Raw genomic sequence first — 16,684 nt, 5'->3', positions numbered from 1 at the left:
CATCATTAATTAAAAAATATTTAAGGTCAATGAACATCAAATGCTGAAATAAAAATAAAGAATGTGTACTTTCAATAAATTAACCGTTCACTTTCACACCCCTCGAAAATGGGATTTTCGATAAACCTAGAAATTTAAAACGCTTTTTTTTTCATAATTAAACCATTGAAAAAAATTCATTAATCCACATTAGATAAAAGCAATACTTTTTAATACACTTCTAATTTTAAAAACATACTCAAATGTTTCATAAAACTGAAATAAAATAACTGTTTTTGGTAGGTACATAAAGACAAATCTTTAAAGTAAAATTAGATCTTTATTTTATTTATCGAGTTTTTATTATATGTCAACCGTTATAAATGTGAAAAAATAAAATAAATGAAATAAACAGAGAATAAAACCAATGACAAATATCCACAGATTTAAATTATAATAAGCAAGATATAATAATTTTTCGTTTTTGAAAATAAGCGTATTTATAAGATTTAAATTTTTTCTAAATTTTAAGTTGAATTACACTTTTATTGACAGTTTAAAAAAAAAATTTAATCTCAAACCTTTTAAAATTATGAGCTTGGAGTGCATTTTTATTTTTTTTATAGTAGAATATTTTAGCTGTAAATTTCTAGAGTATACTTTCCCCAAAATTTTAATTTTCATATCGATCTCAAATTGTCGATATTTTTCCAATAATTTATTGTAGGGATGGAAACAAATGACTCTTTTTCTGTAAAGCAACATTCAAAAAATTTCAATAATCAATCATAGATTATGAAACTGTAGTTACGAGTTCCTTTATAATCGATAATTTGTATGCTTTACGACACAAATTTTTATTTTATTATGAATACAATAATTGATACTCGATTTAAAAATAATACGCATCTTTATAATAAAAATATTGTTCATATAAACTTTTACAATATTGCCCGGTAGACTAATATTGGAATTTAACGCTTTGGATGTTATCTAAGGATACCGTCATTTCAATTGAGACAGAGTCGACTTGAGTCTAAAACATTCGTCCTGGTTTCAGATTCTATTTCAATCATAGCACTTTCTTTTAAAACTCTTTATATTTGCTTGGTTTTAATACAACATTCCCATGCGTGCTAGCTATAGATAATGGAAGTATGGACAAAACTAGTCACATGTATTATTGGAAAAAAGTAAGTTTTAAAGATATTTATTACATCTCACTCAAAATATTCGTTTACGTGTACTAGGCGAGTAATTATACTAAGAATACAATGAAAGGTTCGGAATAAAGTAACACAATATATGGTGTGAAATAATATAACAGATTCCTTCTGACATGCGATAAATCATTGGGATTACTTGGCTCCGAACTGTTTCAATTAATCAAACAACTTCTGCTTGAACAGAATCGTGCAAGATACTATTTATAAGAATCACGTTTGTTAATTTCCAGAATTCAAACTTCCATAAACATGTTTTAGTAAAATAAACATTAATGTTTGGTTTGTCGGTAAGAAATAATTTATTTTATTCCGAATTTTAAGTCAAGGCAGAAGAAATTCAATGTACAAAATTGAATTCCAAAAACATAATGGATTCCTGTTTGTTGAATTATATATTTCAACTCAAATGATTCGACGTAGTCGCTTTACACTTTTTATGGTTTATTTTCTGAATCCGAAGTTATTTCGAATTTCAATAACGTTTTTTTCCTGATGAATCAAAAGATAATATCGTCGGGTTTCTGGCATAAGTTGGTAACTAACATTTTATTAGTCAAGAGATATTGCATTTTTAAAGGAAAAAGCTCGTTCCAAATCAATAATTAAAATGAAACCGCAAGTTGAATATTGTATTTTTTTTTTCTTATTTTAAAATATAAAATGTTTTTATTTGCCTAAAAAAAAACAATTTTTCAATTTTAAACATAGATATTCACCTCATTTTTTGAAAATTTGTAGTTACCAATTTGTGCCAGAAACCTGACGATATAGTCATATTCTATTCTTCGCCTCTGTTGTAATATTTGTGTACCTTGAATTACTTTTTGTGAGTCAAATCCAGGACTTACCCTCAAGCATTTGGACGTACTTAAAATGTTGTTGGTTAAATAATTTTCAATAAAGTCATTGCTAATAAATAAAAATGTGAATTTGAAAAAAATATTTTTTATTAATGTTTTTTTATCTTGAAAAACCCTTTAATAATTTTCGTAATATTTGACATTTTTGTTTATTTTTTTATTGGGTCAAAATGACATCACAAGCTTATTTAAGGCATTCAATTGGAACCCTCAGTAGGGTCGCAGTGAGTTACATTTTGCTGGAGGGTGTGATTCTGTTAAATGCTGCGAATGCCCAGTTGCATTCCACCCGCAGCACTACTGACGAGCCAACTCGCTAGAGTCCATTTCGCGAACTCAGAGCAGTGGTATCACACTCATAATAGTGTGATCACAGCAGATAACGAGAAGATGAAAGGCGAGTTTCTGGCGCCTCCAAACCAGAACCAACCAGCCAAGGGGAGGTAGCTCCAACAGAAAAATCCACCATAGAAGGCAACGGGAAACTATTTTGGTCATCTTTTCCTAGGAATCACTACGGCGAGTACATCCAACAAGCAGTTGTCCTGGCTCTGGAGTAGCTCAGGACCCAAATGCTTTCCCTGTAGTGATCGCCAACGTCGGGAAGACCTGACAAGGTACCGCAAGAAGAAGAAGAAAAATTGGAACCACGCAACAAGTCAAGAACCTTTAACCAATGACCTAATATTATGAATACATAATGCTCTTCAATAGCAATAGTATTCGTTTCTTAAACACAGTTTTACTAATGTGAAAGATTTCGATCTCCAAAGTGATCATGTTTAGATGCCTCACTGCTCTTCCTATCAGGCAGGTTGGTTCTATAAGCCGGAAGTTAAAAATGTCTGTGATGACGCTGTTGTAGGTATCTATTCGGAACATAATATTTGGTATTCTTCAAAATGTCAAATTTCTCGACTCATTGTCTCATCAGCCTAAAAAAATAGATCAATTGGAACCTGTTACTTTTAAGTAGCAAACTGTTAGTCCCGAGTATGCTCAAGAGGATATATATAGATATTGCGTATTAAATATACATTTAATAACAACATGAATTTCTGAAAAAATTGCAATTTATTAATTACATATAATTTATTATTATACTTAAAGTTTAAACATCAATTGTGTTTTTTCGTTACAACAAGCCTTTTTTTATTCAGTAATGAAACATTTCACTTTAAAATTATTATTTTACAGTCGTTTACCGTGCAAACTTTAATCTTGCGTCAAGTCGAAATTTCAACAGCGAGAGAAATATCACGCAAAATTACATTCTTGATTCAATTTTCACAAATGAATCCGTTAACCATTTTCTAGACAATTTTTCTTTGAGAATGAGAATTTGAAATGAGACTTGATCATGCCTTTTTATTCTGATTAAAACATTTGGGAAAATAAGAATTTACCCTCAAAAAATCTCAGAGATACTAAAAAAAAACGAAAAAAATATTGAAATGAGTAAATGAGAAGAGTATTTGAATTTGTTCTCTTTGATGATTCACTAAAAGTTTATACATTTTTCAAAACAATAAGACATACAATATTGTCCATTCATAAAAAGTATTGTACCGTGGTTATGGTTGATTGGGCGGGGGTTAAAAACTACCACACTTGATGTTCACAGACCTATGTTTTATTGTGTGTTCTCAAGACACTCTGTAAATGGTATGTCAACGAATAACAACAATAACATTTTTGTTAAAAAATAAATTCTGCATAAAGTAAAATGCAAACTATTTCATTGAAACTTAATCTCAAATAGAGGTGGTTGTATGATAAAATGCCGACATCTCAAAATGAAATATTCTTAAATAACAATAATTTTTCATACGGGTTTTTTTTAAATATTTTAAAGTGAATTTACATTTTTAGAGTAACATTATATCAGAGAATATTTCGCATGAATAATTTATCGTTTTCAATTTCAATGACGAATTTTTAAATGGCTATTCTACGTCGGATTTTCTTTGGAATCGTGTCTAACATACATTTTCTCGCCGATTCTACTCATTTAAACCCTTTTTGAGTAGCGGATGGGTATTGAAATTTCTTCAGCCTATATCGCGATCCAGCTGGATTTTTACAAAATAAAACCCTTCCAGCACAAAAGTAATTTCATCCATTTATCTATGATATTTCTATTTTATGTTTTCTTATACAGAACAGATAAATTACAAAAGCCATTAAATAATTTCCAATTTTTGCAGAAAAAAAAGAAAAATGTCACAAAAAATGAAGTTGTCCTCTAAATATTTAATTCTTAGAATTTTAAATATTTAACTAACAATTTTTTTTTCTGTTTTTCTTTTATTGTTATTATTATTATATTATAATATGTAACAAATATTTATAAATACGTTCCTGTTCAAAGTACTCCCTAACTTCGTGATTTTCTATATTAACCTTTCCCTCACTGAGCATCTAAAAATTACACATGAGCTGAACGGGGGGACCAAGCGACCCCAGCGCCTACTTTCATATGGCGTCAGGAGAATAAAACGTTGGAACTGTTTTTGACCGCTCAATAATTAATTCATGTTTTCGCGTACACATAATTTACTCATTCGTGTATTTTATTCTTTTTTATTAGTTTCCTGAATGCTTATGTACATAAAGTGAAATTGACCCTTGTATTATAAACGTCTTTTTTTGTTTTAATATTTAAAAAAAAATGCCGATTCATGATTCAATCAATAAAGATAATATTTTTAAATACGCTAATGCCACATTTCGAGTAACTAATATACGTCTGCAACCATGTTTAATGTCCAGCCTACCAATTCTTAATATTTTTGACAAATTTGCGCATTTGCACAAAACAAATACAAAGTTTAATTATTTAAATTTATGAAGATTTAACCAAAAGTAAATTTGACATCGAAAACAATTGCGTCAAATAATCTCGAATGCCTTTTTTTTAGCTATGATCAAATTTGGAATATTTTTTCTTCCTTTAAAGCCTGCACGATTCGTAGTGGGGATAAATATCTAACGTCAGGATTGTACTCTACAAAGCACCCCTGTTTCCATGCCAACAGGTGCCTGCCGCAATGCCACACAACTCTGACCCCAATGGCGTATTCCACAAAGTCTACTTTTCTCTGAACTAACACCGATAGAAATCCAGAATAAAAACACCTTCAATTCTTCTGATCCCCGGTTACTCCAAATTGGTATAAAAATGAAAAAATGTGATATGAATTTGCGCGCAAGGAATTTAGGCGTTTCTTTTATTTATTTTTTTCTCAAAATAGCCTATTTATTTAAAAATTAATACATTTACAAGTGTCATTACAACTCTATATTTTATAAATTGCCCTGCATTTGAAATTTATAATAATGTTTCGTGAGTTTTGAGTTTCAATTGCGTATTTTTGTTAGTAGCTAGTTAAATTCTATTTAAACTTTATTTTAAGCTAAAAAAACAATTAACATATATTCTGAAATAATTAACTGTATTGGGATAGTCGGTCTTAATATAAACTGATAAATGTGTTTGCCTGCCATCAAATAAATAAATAAATAATTAAATAAAAATCGAGCCACTATATCGTGCTGCGTGGATTTGTTATTTTAACCTATCTTAAATGAGCTTTCCACTAACTGGGTAAAAGTAATTTCATGTGCATTAAAAATATTTTTATCAGCATAGATTTAAATAACTAGATAAAGCCTTTCCGAAAAAAACTCTTTCTCTCCTTAATATTTATATTGCGAATATAGTGAAGAGTATTTGAGACAGATAATGAAATATTCTACAAACGCGGGAAATACACGTCACCACAACTCAATTCCTAAATCACCGGTAAACTCAGCGCTTCTAATGCTAAGAACATAATATAGTTATTTTTCCGATGTAATTGGGATATTTTAATATGTCCTATATGTTTTTGATATTTTATAATATTTATCTTGAATGAAACATCTTGGTTGCTTTACTGGAGTTTTGGTTTGTCGCTTGACTGGGCAAACTCGCTTTCAGTCGAAACTGGTTTCCCGGAGGGAAAACCGCGGTCCAATGTTCCACAGAAGCTTAAAGAGCTTCTAGAAGTCTCCTCTGAGAAATTTGAAAACCTCAACTACCGCTCTATGAGATGCACTTTGTATTTCCACCCCTTTGTTGCACTCGGTTCTCTCTACTGACCTCCATCTTAAGTATTCTACGTCCAATAGAAGGATATATTAAATTTACATTGTTGAGAAGAAATGAGCAACCAACGTTCACGTTTAATATCATTAAGAAATATAGAAGTTATATTATTTTTTGTTTTGTTTATATAAATACATTTTTTTTAAAACCTGTATTATTTTGTTGAAATACTAATCATTTTTGTGAGAATGACTTGAATGATCTGAAATTGACTTTGGTAAAAATTCTGACTTAGAAAATCGAGTGGAGATGATTTCACCTCGTTGTGTAGTGGTTGACGCGTTCGTCTACAATTCAGGGTGGAGATGAAATATTTATTTTGAAAGTTGTTTGAACAGTAAGTTAACAGTAATTCAACAACGTTTTCTTAATTATTAATTAAACTAGCCAATGACTGGTCATTAGCCCTGTATATGCCTAGACTCCCATATTCCTCTCCTTTAAATGTTTTCCCTCTTTATGGCAACAAATTAAAAAATGTAAACAGTTATATTTCATTGTTTCTGGACTGGGATCTAAAGCGTAAGACTGATCACCCTATATTTACATTACAGATGATCTAAAAACGCTGCATTTGGTTAACTATTTTAATTGGCTTACGATAAATGCATATATTTCAATGTGCCTAATGGCCAATGAGGCATTCTATTTATTTTCGAAATATTAATTTATCCAAGTCAGATTCGAACATTTTCTGTTCCTGAGAATTCACTCTCTTGGGAACAAACACACTGATGACAAAAAACATATATTTTTGCTTGTACTATATAAAACTAATTATAATTATTCTTTTTGAGTATCTAGTATTTTCTTTTTTTTTTTTTAATTTTAAATTGTATTAGTTAATTATTTATTACCTATGTAGATATAAAAGCTTTATTGGCGTTAATAATTAAATTCATTAATTAATTTTGAAAAAATAAAAAAATATTTACGACATTTCAGATACCTATATACGTTAACTATATTTAATTTATAATTAACTTCTCATTTGCAGATTGTCAGTTTGCATATTTTGTACATTTTTATTGTTTAAATCTGAAAATAGAGAATTAAAAATTAATGTTATATAATAACTGCAAAACCGTAGTTTCATGCGTAAAGGAGGGCGAGTTTTTTTAGAAGATTTTATAATCTTTCAAGGACCCCCTTATCAATGTTCCGTATTCGGGTATATGTTCACACCGGTTGTGACAGATTAATAAAGGTAATAACTAAATTAATTTCCGGGTTGGCGTGTATACGCAGTTAAGTCCCAAATTTACATTTTTAATATACAGCAAAAACAAAGTTTGAATAATTCCCTACATCCATTTTATAATAATTATGTTTTTTCATGTGAAACAAATAACGATTTGTATTATTAACGTTTAATTTTATGGCCAACATCTTGACTTGCAGGACATCAGGTTGACTGCTCATATAATGACTTTGCCAAAGCCTTTGATACAGTCGATCATGATGTTATGTTAAACAAGCTGAGTGAGATCGGTTTCTCGGATGGAATGCTAAAATTAATGGCGAGCTACCTCCGAAACCGAAATCAATACGTTTCACATGGCTTGTTTGCATCAAAAATTTTTAATACTTACTCAGGTGTTCCCCAGGGATCCAACTTGGGTCCATTACTGTTCTCTATTTTTATCAATGATATTAAAAAAGTTGTAGTCAAATCGCGTTTTTTATTATTCGCGGATGACTTGAAACTATTTTTGAGGGTTAAAACTTTGGATGATTTTCGTTCTCTCCAAACGGATATATTAAACGTATCTGAATGGGGAAGACGAAATAAATTATTGTTCAATATTTCAAAATGCTCAGTTATGTCTTTCACCAGGGCCCACAAAACGCTATTCTTCCGCTATAGAATGAATGACCAGAATCTTATGCGGATTGCGAAGGTTAAAGATCTAGGCATCACTTTTGTGAGTTCCCTGACATTTCATGATCAGATCGAAACAGTTTGTAGTAGTTCATTGAAGATGTTAGGATTCGTCTTGCGTACTGCTAGGGTTTTTGGTAGTACACGAGTACTGAGAATTCTTTATAACTCGTTGGTGCGAAGTAGACTCGAGAGTGGCTCGATGATTTGGGGACCGTGTGAGTTGAAGTACTCTCTTATGGTGGAGAGGGTTCAGAAGAAATTTCTTCGGTTTCTCTACATGAGGGAGTGCGGATATTATCCATGGCTTTATCCCACTGAGTTTCTCCAGGGTATGCTTGGTTACAGCAGTTTGAAGACTAGAAGGAATGTGTATTTAACAACGCACTTCTTTCGATTGTTGCGCGGTATTATTGACAACCCTGAAATTATGCGGAGCATTAGCTTTTATGTTCCTGATAATTACCTTAGACAGCGTCAACATAGACTGTTTCACATTCCAATATACAGGACCAACCTGCCAATGGTTATGCCTGTTGGAAGGGCTATCTCTATGTTGAACAATATCACTTTGGACATTGACATTTTTCACGTCTCTGAGGGAGTTTTTCGTTACAAGATTCTCTTACTTTTTTAACATATTATTCTTTGGATATTATGTATGCTAATGTGTTTTTTTTACATATACCTAATTTTACCTAATTATTTATATATGTATGAATTAAGATATTTTATTTTGTAATGTACATATATATGAATAAATAAATAAATGATAAATGATAAATGATAATGACTTATCATTGTATTTAAAAACGTTTTTGGCGATTAAAAAAGAGTATTGGAGTTATCTGGATTAGCACAAAATCTAACTTACTTTAGTGGACCTCACATTATTTATTTATCTAAGCATTTTATTATATCTACATTTATTTGTTAAAATCTTTTCTCAGCTCACAAGAGTACTAACCCCATTCCAAGATAGGCAATTAAATTTAAATACATAATAAATATTTACAAGTTAATATTTTTCGAAGAAAGAACAGACCAATAAAATATAAACTTTAAAAAAATATAATCGTTTACACATATTCACACATATACATATACTATGCACATACACATACAAACATAATAAACATACATTTATTTAAGATTTACAATTTACTAAATACAGGCGAAACTTCATGATGGCCTTTTGTTTTTGAATTTACTATTTTTTTTTTTTTACCATCCAGTAAGAATTTCAAATTCGCAGCAATAATTTACTATAGAAGTTATTGATTTATTATTTTTACTCAGTCAAATACAAACAAACCTTCCTCCACCATACTGTGCAAAAAATACAGCTGCTCGTCTGATTAACAAAAATAAATATTTCATTGTCCCGTTTTCCACACCCTGAAATCGAACGGCTTTTGTTTATTTTTATTTTTTTTAATTCTGTGTCCGCACTTTTTCCGTTTTTCAAAATTATTAAGCATATTTGTTTGCCGTACGTCCAAAGACGGCAGATAAAACTGAACGCTTTTTATGGGTTTTTGATTGGTTCTAGCTACCACAAAAAATCATTTATCAAAATATCAATCAATAGGATTATATAAATTGTAAGAAAATAGGGTGACGGGGAATTTCGACATATAGGTTTTTTAACATTTTTTTCTGTTTAAATTATTATGAAAATAAAACTTTGTTATCAGTGTTACACAATTTTATTATTTTACAAGAACACAACTTTAGTTTCGGGAGAGCACTCCTCCCATCGACGGGTGATATAAAACAATAATAAAGTTTTATATAACCCGCCGATGGGAGGAGTTCTCTCTCGAAACAATTGTTGTGTTCTTGTAAAAGAATAAAATGGTGTAACACTGAAAACAAAGTTTTATTTTCATAATAATTTATAATGAAGTGTTACAAAGTGAATGCCGATTCAATTAAAAATATTTTTTTCTGTCACTGTCTTGCAGATGCCTTCCGAATACTGTGCAAAAAAGACAACTGCATATCGGACCTTTTATGCTTACCTAAAATAGACAAAATCGACATTTCGATGTCCCGTTTTCCGCACCTCAAAACTGATTCTTTTTAAATTATTTTTTTTGACAAAGTATTTGAATAAAAATTTTTGTATCGGAAGATTTTTTGTTTTTTAAAAATAGTTGTCATATTTAAAAATTGTGCGGTTAAAGACAACATATATAACTGGGCATTTCTACGGGTTTTTGGGTGGTTCTAGTACCCATTATTAACAATTTATCAACAAAAAAAAACACTAAAAACACGCCACTGGTAAATATCTCTACTAATTTATAAAATCATTTCTCTGGTGCCATTTGCTAGGGAGAAAATACAAAAATAAGTTTTGTACGAAGAAAAATCAAACCGCGTTTTCTATTCATCGAAAGATAAAAAAAAAATTAGGCGAGTGGAGTTTAAATTTCGTTACAACTATTTTGTGACTTATCTGACTACACGCCCCGACCCGGGAATAATTTCCAATTTTCCGTGTAAGTAGGATTATAACTTATCTTTTTTTAAGATTATTCTCGCTTAAAAGATTTTCGTGAGATTAAAAAGAGAATGGACGTTTTTCTTAAGAAAGTTATAAATCAGAATAACAAAGTTTCCGGTTGAAGTGGTTTATTATTCAAATATTGAAATTCAAAATCAATTGAGAACTTGTGAAAAAAAATTTGGTTTTCAAGAAAAAATATTAAATCTCAGGATTGCCTTTGAAATTGTAAAAAATAATTTTGTACCATAATTCTAGAGTAGGTATTTAAACTTTTTTATTTTCACATTTGGAATTTGTAGCACTTATGTACGATTTGTATTTTGCAAATAAATTCAATGATTAACAAATTACAACAGGGATGGAGAGTACCTTAAATAAGGAAATATAGAAGTCCAGGCATTTACAGGGGTTAAGACCTATCATTGGCTGGTTTGGGGGTAAAATCTAGTCTTTTGTCTACGAACATTTGGACAAACTCAAATATTGTTATAAATTCAATGATGTTCGACGCATTTTTTTTCTTAAAGAAATATTGGTTTACTGATAATTTACCCAAATATTTTAATTTGAGAGACCATTTTTGTTGCAAATAACTCACTATTAGAAAATGGAAATCAAGTTGGGGTAAAGTGGGGTTCGATACGTGAGGCCGCAGCACTAGCCACGGGACCATAACCCGATTCAACTCATTTACCATAAATCATCATCATCATCATTCCCTTTCAGGCCACCGAAACATCTCTCCCGATGCTTACATATTATAAACAAATCAATTAAATAATGTTTAGCGTTGAGGTCAATTTAATAGAACATAATTTTCATAGAACGACGATTTGGCAATCGAGGATTGATATGTTTCATGACCAAACCTCAACATAAAATAGAAAAGATATATATTTAAGGAATTTAGATAGTCAACAATGTTTTTAATTTGTCCAAATATTTGTAAATAGGCTGGATTTTCTCCCTAGGCATATATTTAGATCTAAATTAGTCAAAGATAATCCAAATTTACCAGAGGACACAGTTGAGGAAATGCAGATGTTTAAACATAGGCAGAATGGTGAATGATACACAGTGTGCAAAGTGATCACCTTAACCAGCCAATACAGGTCACAAGCCCTGTAAATGCCTAAAATTCCAGATTCCATTATCAAAAAGTTTTCTCTCTCTGTTGCAACTAATTAAAATATTTGTTAAAAACTAATAATTTTAAGCTTCATCATTGATTAAAAATGTACGTTAATGTTTCTATCCTAAAAACTTTTTTTTTTATTTATTTATAAATAAAACACGTAAAACGTATTTTTTTAATGAAAAGAGAACAGTTGCATTTTTAACAAAAAAAAATAAAAAATTTACCAATAAAACAAAATTATAGGCCAATTACAGTTTTTTATACATTACTCACTACAATGTCAAAAAATAAAAAAATAGAGTACCTTTAAAAAGCCACTTCGCATCATTCCACACGTAAAAAATAAATATAATAATAATTAAATAATAAAAAAATAAACGAAAGGGTTTTTTCTTTAATCGAACTTTAAAATTAAACTTTTTTCGCCAAAGGATACATATGGAGTAACCCCAGATCAGCCCTTCCTCCTTTCTTCTTTCAAACAAGAAAAAATAATTACGGTAATGTCAATGTATTTGTTATGTATACTCTTAGGTATTAAAAAAACTTAACTAGGGCGGTATATTATCATCACTTCCCTTTCCGCGCTCGATGGTGTATATGGTACTGAGTTTTTTAAGCGAAATGTAGCGTATTTTAATCATCTAATTCATTAAGGAAAGGTAACCAGACCAACGTTTCAGGTTTCAGTCCAGAAAAAAAGATAATGTGTTATTCTAAAATCCCTTTAAATCAATATTTTACGTGCACCCTGTCAGAAATCGAATTCAGGACCTCAAGGATAGTAAGCGAACATTTGAACCACTGCACAACGAAATGAACTTATTTCTACTAAATGTTCTTATTCAAGACTTTTACCTGAGAGCAGCTATCAAATCAAAAACACTCGTTCAGGATTCTGGTTCTATTTCATATACAGTCATTCCGGGGAACATTGGAATTCAATATAATATTGGAAAAACACCTGACTTATATATGACGGATTACTTTCTAAAAGAATAAAAAAAGCTTTATCAATTTTTTTATTTTATTTGTGTGGTACCACCACTCGAACCCAAGAATAAGTTTGTTTGGGTTAATGGACACAAATTCATGTTTTTTTTAAATGCTTTGGATCAGAAGAGTATTTTATATTAAAAAAATATAGTCCAATGTTACCCGGAGAGATTTTTTGGTCAAAAATCAAGAAATTCGTTCATCAAAAATACTGAAGTCTAAAGTGAACCAAATATCAATATAACATTGGACTACCCATAAAAACATCATTTAAATTATGTTTTCATGTTATTTTGTTGTCAAATTTAATTATACATAAATTTGCAGATAAAAATATTAGAAAAAACTTGTTGAAGTGGTCCAATAATACCCGAAATAAATGTAAAAACTGTATTATTTATTCATCTGGACACAACATACGACACAGAAATGACACCATTTGTTTTTGAAATTTTAAATCGTTTTTCTAACAAAACAAAATATTAATTAAATTTTAAGTAAAACATCAAAACACAGTATGTATTTTCTGGACAGCTTTCTTGTCTGTTCCTTAACCGGCAATATTCAAAAGAAAACAGCTAGGAAGAAGTTTGAAATTATACTATAACTCTGCACAATACTAAGCGACATCTGTGAGTGACAAGTTCACCGATAGTGCTTGGAACATCACATAATAGACACACTTCGCATATTCTAAGATCTCAGTCTGTTAAGAGGTAATTAGATTTGCTAACTGCCTTGCCAGGCATCTGATTGAAATATCCTTTGAGAGTAATCTCGCAATCGCAAAAGCCAACAATGTAGCAACATTAACCAACTGCGTAATATCATGAATTTAATATAGCGTCATAGAAATGCCGGTGACAGATAACGCGTTAGGACTTTTTGACTTGAGTGCCAAGTTATTATAATAAATTCGTCTGTTCTTAAATAAAAGGAAGTAACCTTTAGTCTAAAAAATATTGTAAATTAACAAAAATATACGTAAATAAGCTGTAGTTAAACAAGTTTTAGAGGTCATATTCCATTGATTGATGGCACATAGACGTGCAATTATTTCACCTGAAATATAGAGCAACGACCAATGAAGAAAATCGACATTTTATTTTGAATACAATACATTATATTCTGCAAGACTAACAGTATTGCACATAAAACGCCCGTCTACGTAACAACGTCCTGTAGTACGTTCACGTCATAGAGACATGAAGAACAAAAGGAACGAGGCTTATAAGGAGACCACAGGGCGTGGTAACGCCCAATCAGCTCAAACAGATAGCTCAAAGAGTCAGCTCAATGCAGTCACTAAGTTCCAGCATGCAGTCCAAGTGCAGTCACTTCAGCTCATCATCACCATTACTCTTGTGTTCCGTATATTTATTCGCCGGACGAGTATAATACGCATTCAATATCAACCTTTTGTCTTCTGTCAATCTTCAACTTTGGTAGAAGCTCCGACTTCCAACAAAAACCTAAATTCTACAGACTAGTTTAATACTTAAAAATGGTTCGTTTAAATGCCGTGTCCCGGGAAGGTTGTAATTTTTATGTGATTCTCCGGAAGCAAAATTCTCGGCAGTTATTTCGTATCGTTGATGACGATATTGGTGACTACAAAACTGGGTCACCGGTGAAAATTATTGATGGAAAAAACTTAACACAACATTTTATCAACAATATTTTTAATTTATCCAAACTTTTGTAGATAAGGACTGGATTCAACTCCCTAGGAAGTTAATATTCCCAAATTACAACAAATATGAAAAACATGTTCGATAAGGTAATATAGGTCTAGGCATCTACAGGGCTTATATGTGACGCATAAATAAAGGTTTAAGGTCTTTTACTTCACAAACATCAACAGATTAAAGAATCGAAGGAATAAAGATGTTCAAATATGGGTTGAATGGTGAATGTTACACAGTGTGTAAAGTGGCCACTTAGACAAGCCAATGATGGGTCATAAGCCCTGTAGATGCCTAGACTTCCATATTATCTTACCTTTAACGTTTTTAATCTCTGTTGTAATTTGTAATATGTATAATATTACATTGTTTTTTTTAAAAATGCAGTTTCCCAGAAAGTTTCAGTCGAAAAACTCAATCTTCATTGGATTTTTTATTCTATTTTTATTTCTGTAAACTGAGAAAAATATTTGGTTTGGTGGAATTCTGTTTATTTCTTCTTCTTCTAGTGCCTTGCCAGGTTCCTCCAACGTTGGCGATCACTACAACGAAAGCATATGTATCTGTCCTGCGCTCTTTTTATATTTTGCAGCCGACTGCTTATTGATGTACTCGCCGTAGTGATTCCTGGGAAAAGATGACCAGAGTGGTTTCCCGTAACCTTCTCTGGTGGACTTATCTGTCGGGGTTATCTTCCCTTAGCTGGCTGGTTTTGATTTTGAGGCGCCAAAAACTCCCCTTTCATCCTCTTGTTATCTGCTGTGATCACATCGCTATCAGTGTGATCCCATTGCCCTCAATATTTTGTAATATTTTTTAAACTTCAATATCCCCGTATGAATCTACTGATTTACGTACTGGCCAGAACACCTGAATTGAGAAGTGAAAAGGCCATGAAAAAACGAACGATTTACGTACAAAAAAAAGTACATCTATTCATTATTAAATAATTTTCAGGTGACTGGTTACCTTCTTTTACCTAAATACAATGTGCACAGTAGAATAAAGGGAGCTGTTGACTCATGGCTATAAAGTTGGCTATTATTTTCTGAAACGTCAAGCTATTAAGTTGCTTCAATTGTATTACTGTAATATCATATCTTTGAAATAATAAAAATTTTGTATTTAAAAATTAAATGAGTTACTTTCACCCAGTATTGTATTTGCCATCAGCATGCAAAGTTACCGAAAACCAAAATTGCAGATTAATTAGTAAAATCAATTTATGAAACTGTAATACGTTAACAGTTATAACATATTAACTATTGGAATATGATCTATTAGAAAGTTATCTCGATCTGAGATACAATTATTTAGAATTATGCGGCTGATGATTATTAAATTATGTGCGATGAAGATTACTTACATGAGATTTATTTTTTAGTGAATTTATAATAATTGTGGAATAGTTTATAAAAAGGCCTTTAAGATTTATTTATTATTTTTTTCACATTATAAACTATAATAAATAACAAAAATAATATGTCCTCACTGGGGTTACACGTACCAAGGACACTTAAGAATATAATTTTTTTCTACATTTGAGAATATACAAAGAAGACTTAATATTCAGAGAGTAATTACAAATTACGTATTTATGTTTATATTTAATGTCTGCATACCTTTATAATTTTTTTTATAAAAAGAGCGAAAACATTACACTAACTATACGTTTGTGGAGCAGGTGATTCAATATTGGTTTGGGCGAATGAGACAATCCATTCTACTTCTACACACCTCCAATATCCATTTTTATAGTCTTTTTGAATATTTTCTTGTTACTTAAACTACATTTATTCGTTTTGTGCTGTCAGCATGGAAAAGAGAGTGATCTGTCTTGAGTTCTTTGTTTTATAAAGTTTTGACAGCGCCCTCTGTTGGCCAGTTTTGCATTTCGCATGGTATTTAGGTACAAAGCTCCCGTTCTTTTTTTATCGGTTATGTACATTTTGAAATGTATTAAGGGTGAATTGGATTTTTAATTTTAATGATAAGTAAATGAAATCATTTTTTGTTACATGAAGTTATTTTATACATTGTATATATAAAATAAAATAATAAAATATGTGATTAAATATCGGAACTTCCCACAAACTAGGGTAAATATAAGATTACTCTTTAAAAAAATAACATTTTAAAAATAACTTTACGATCAAATTCAACCTAAAATAAAACAAAAATACGGTGTTTTAATAATTTATTCTACTCTTTGTTAGTTCTCTAATTTATCACATTTTTCTTAAAAGCGAAATA

Source organism: Micrasema longulum, unplaced genomic scaffold, assembly GCF_059751315.1.
Source record: "Micrasema longulum isolate JH-2025_06_02 unplaced genomic scaffold, ASM5975131v1 h1tg000684l, whole genome shotgun sequence".
Lineage (NCBI taxonomy): Eukaryota > Metazoa > Arthropoda > Insecta > Trichoptera > Brachycentridae > Micrasema > Micrasema longulum.
The sequence above is the reverse complement of the archived record's forward strand: the minus strand, read 5'-3'. Positions refer to the sequence as shown.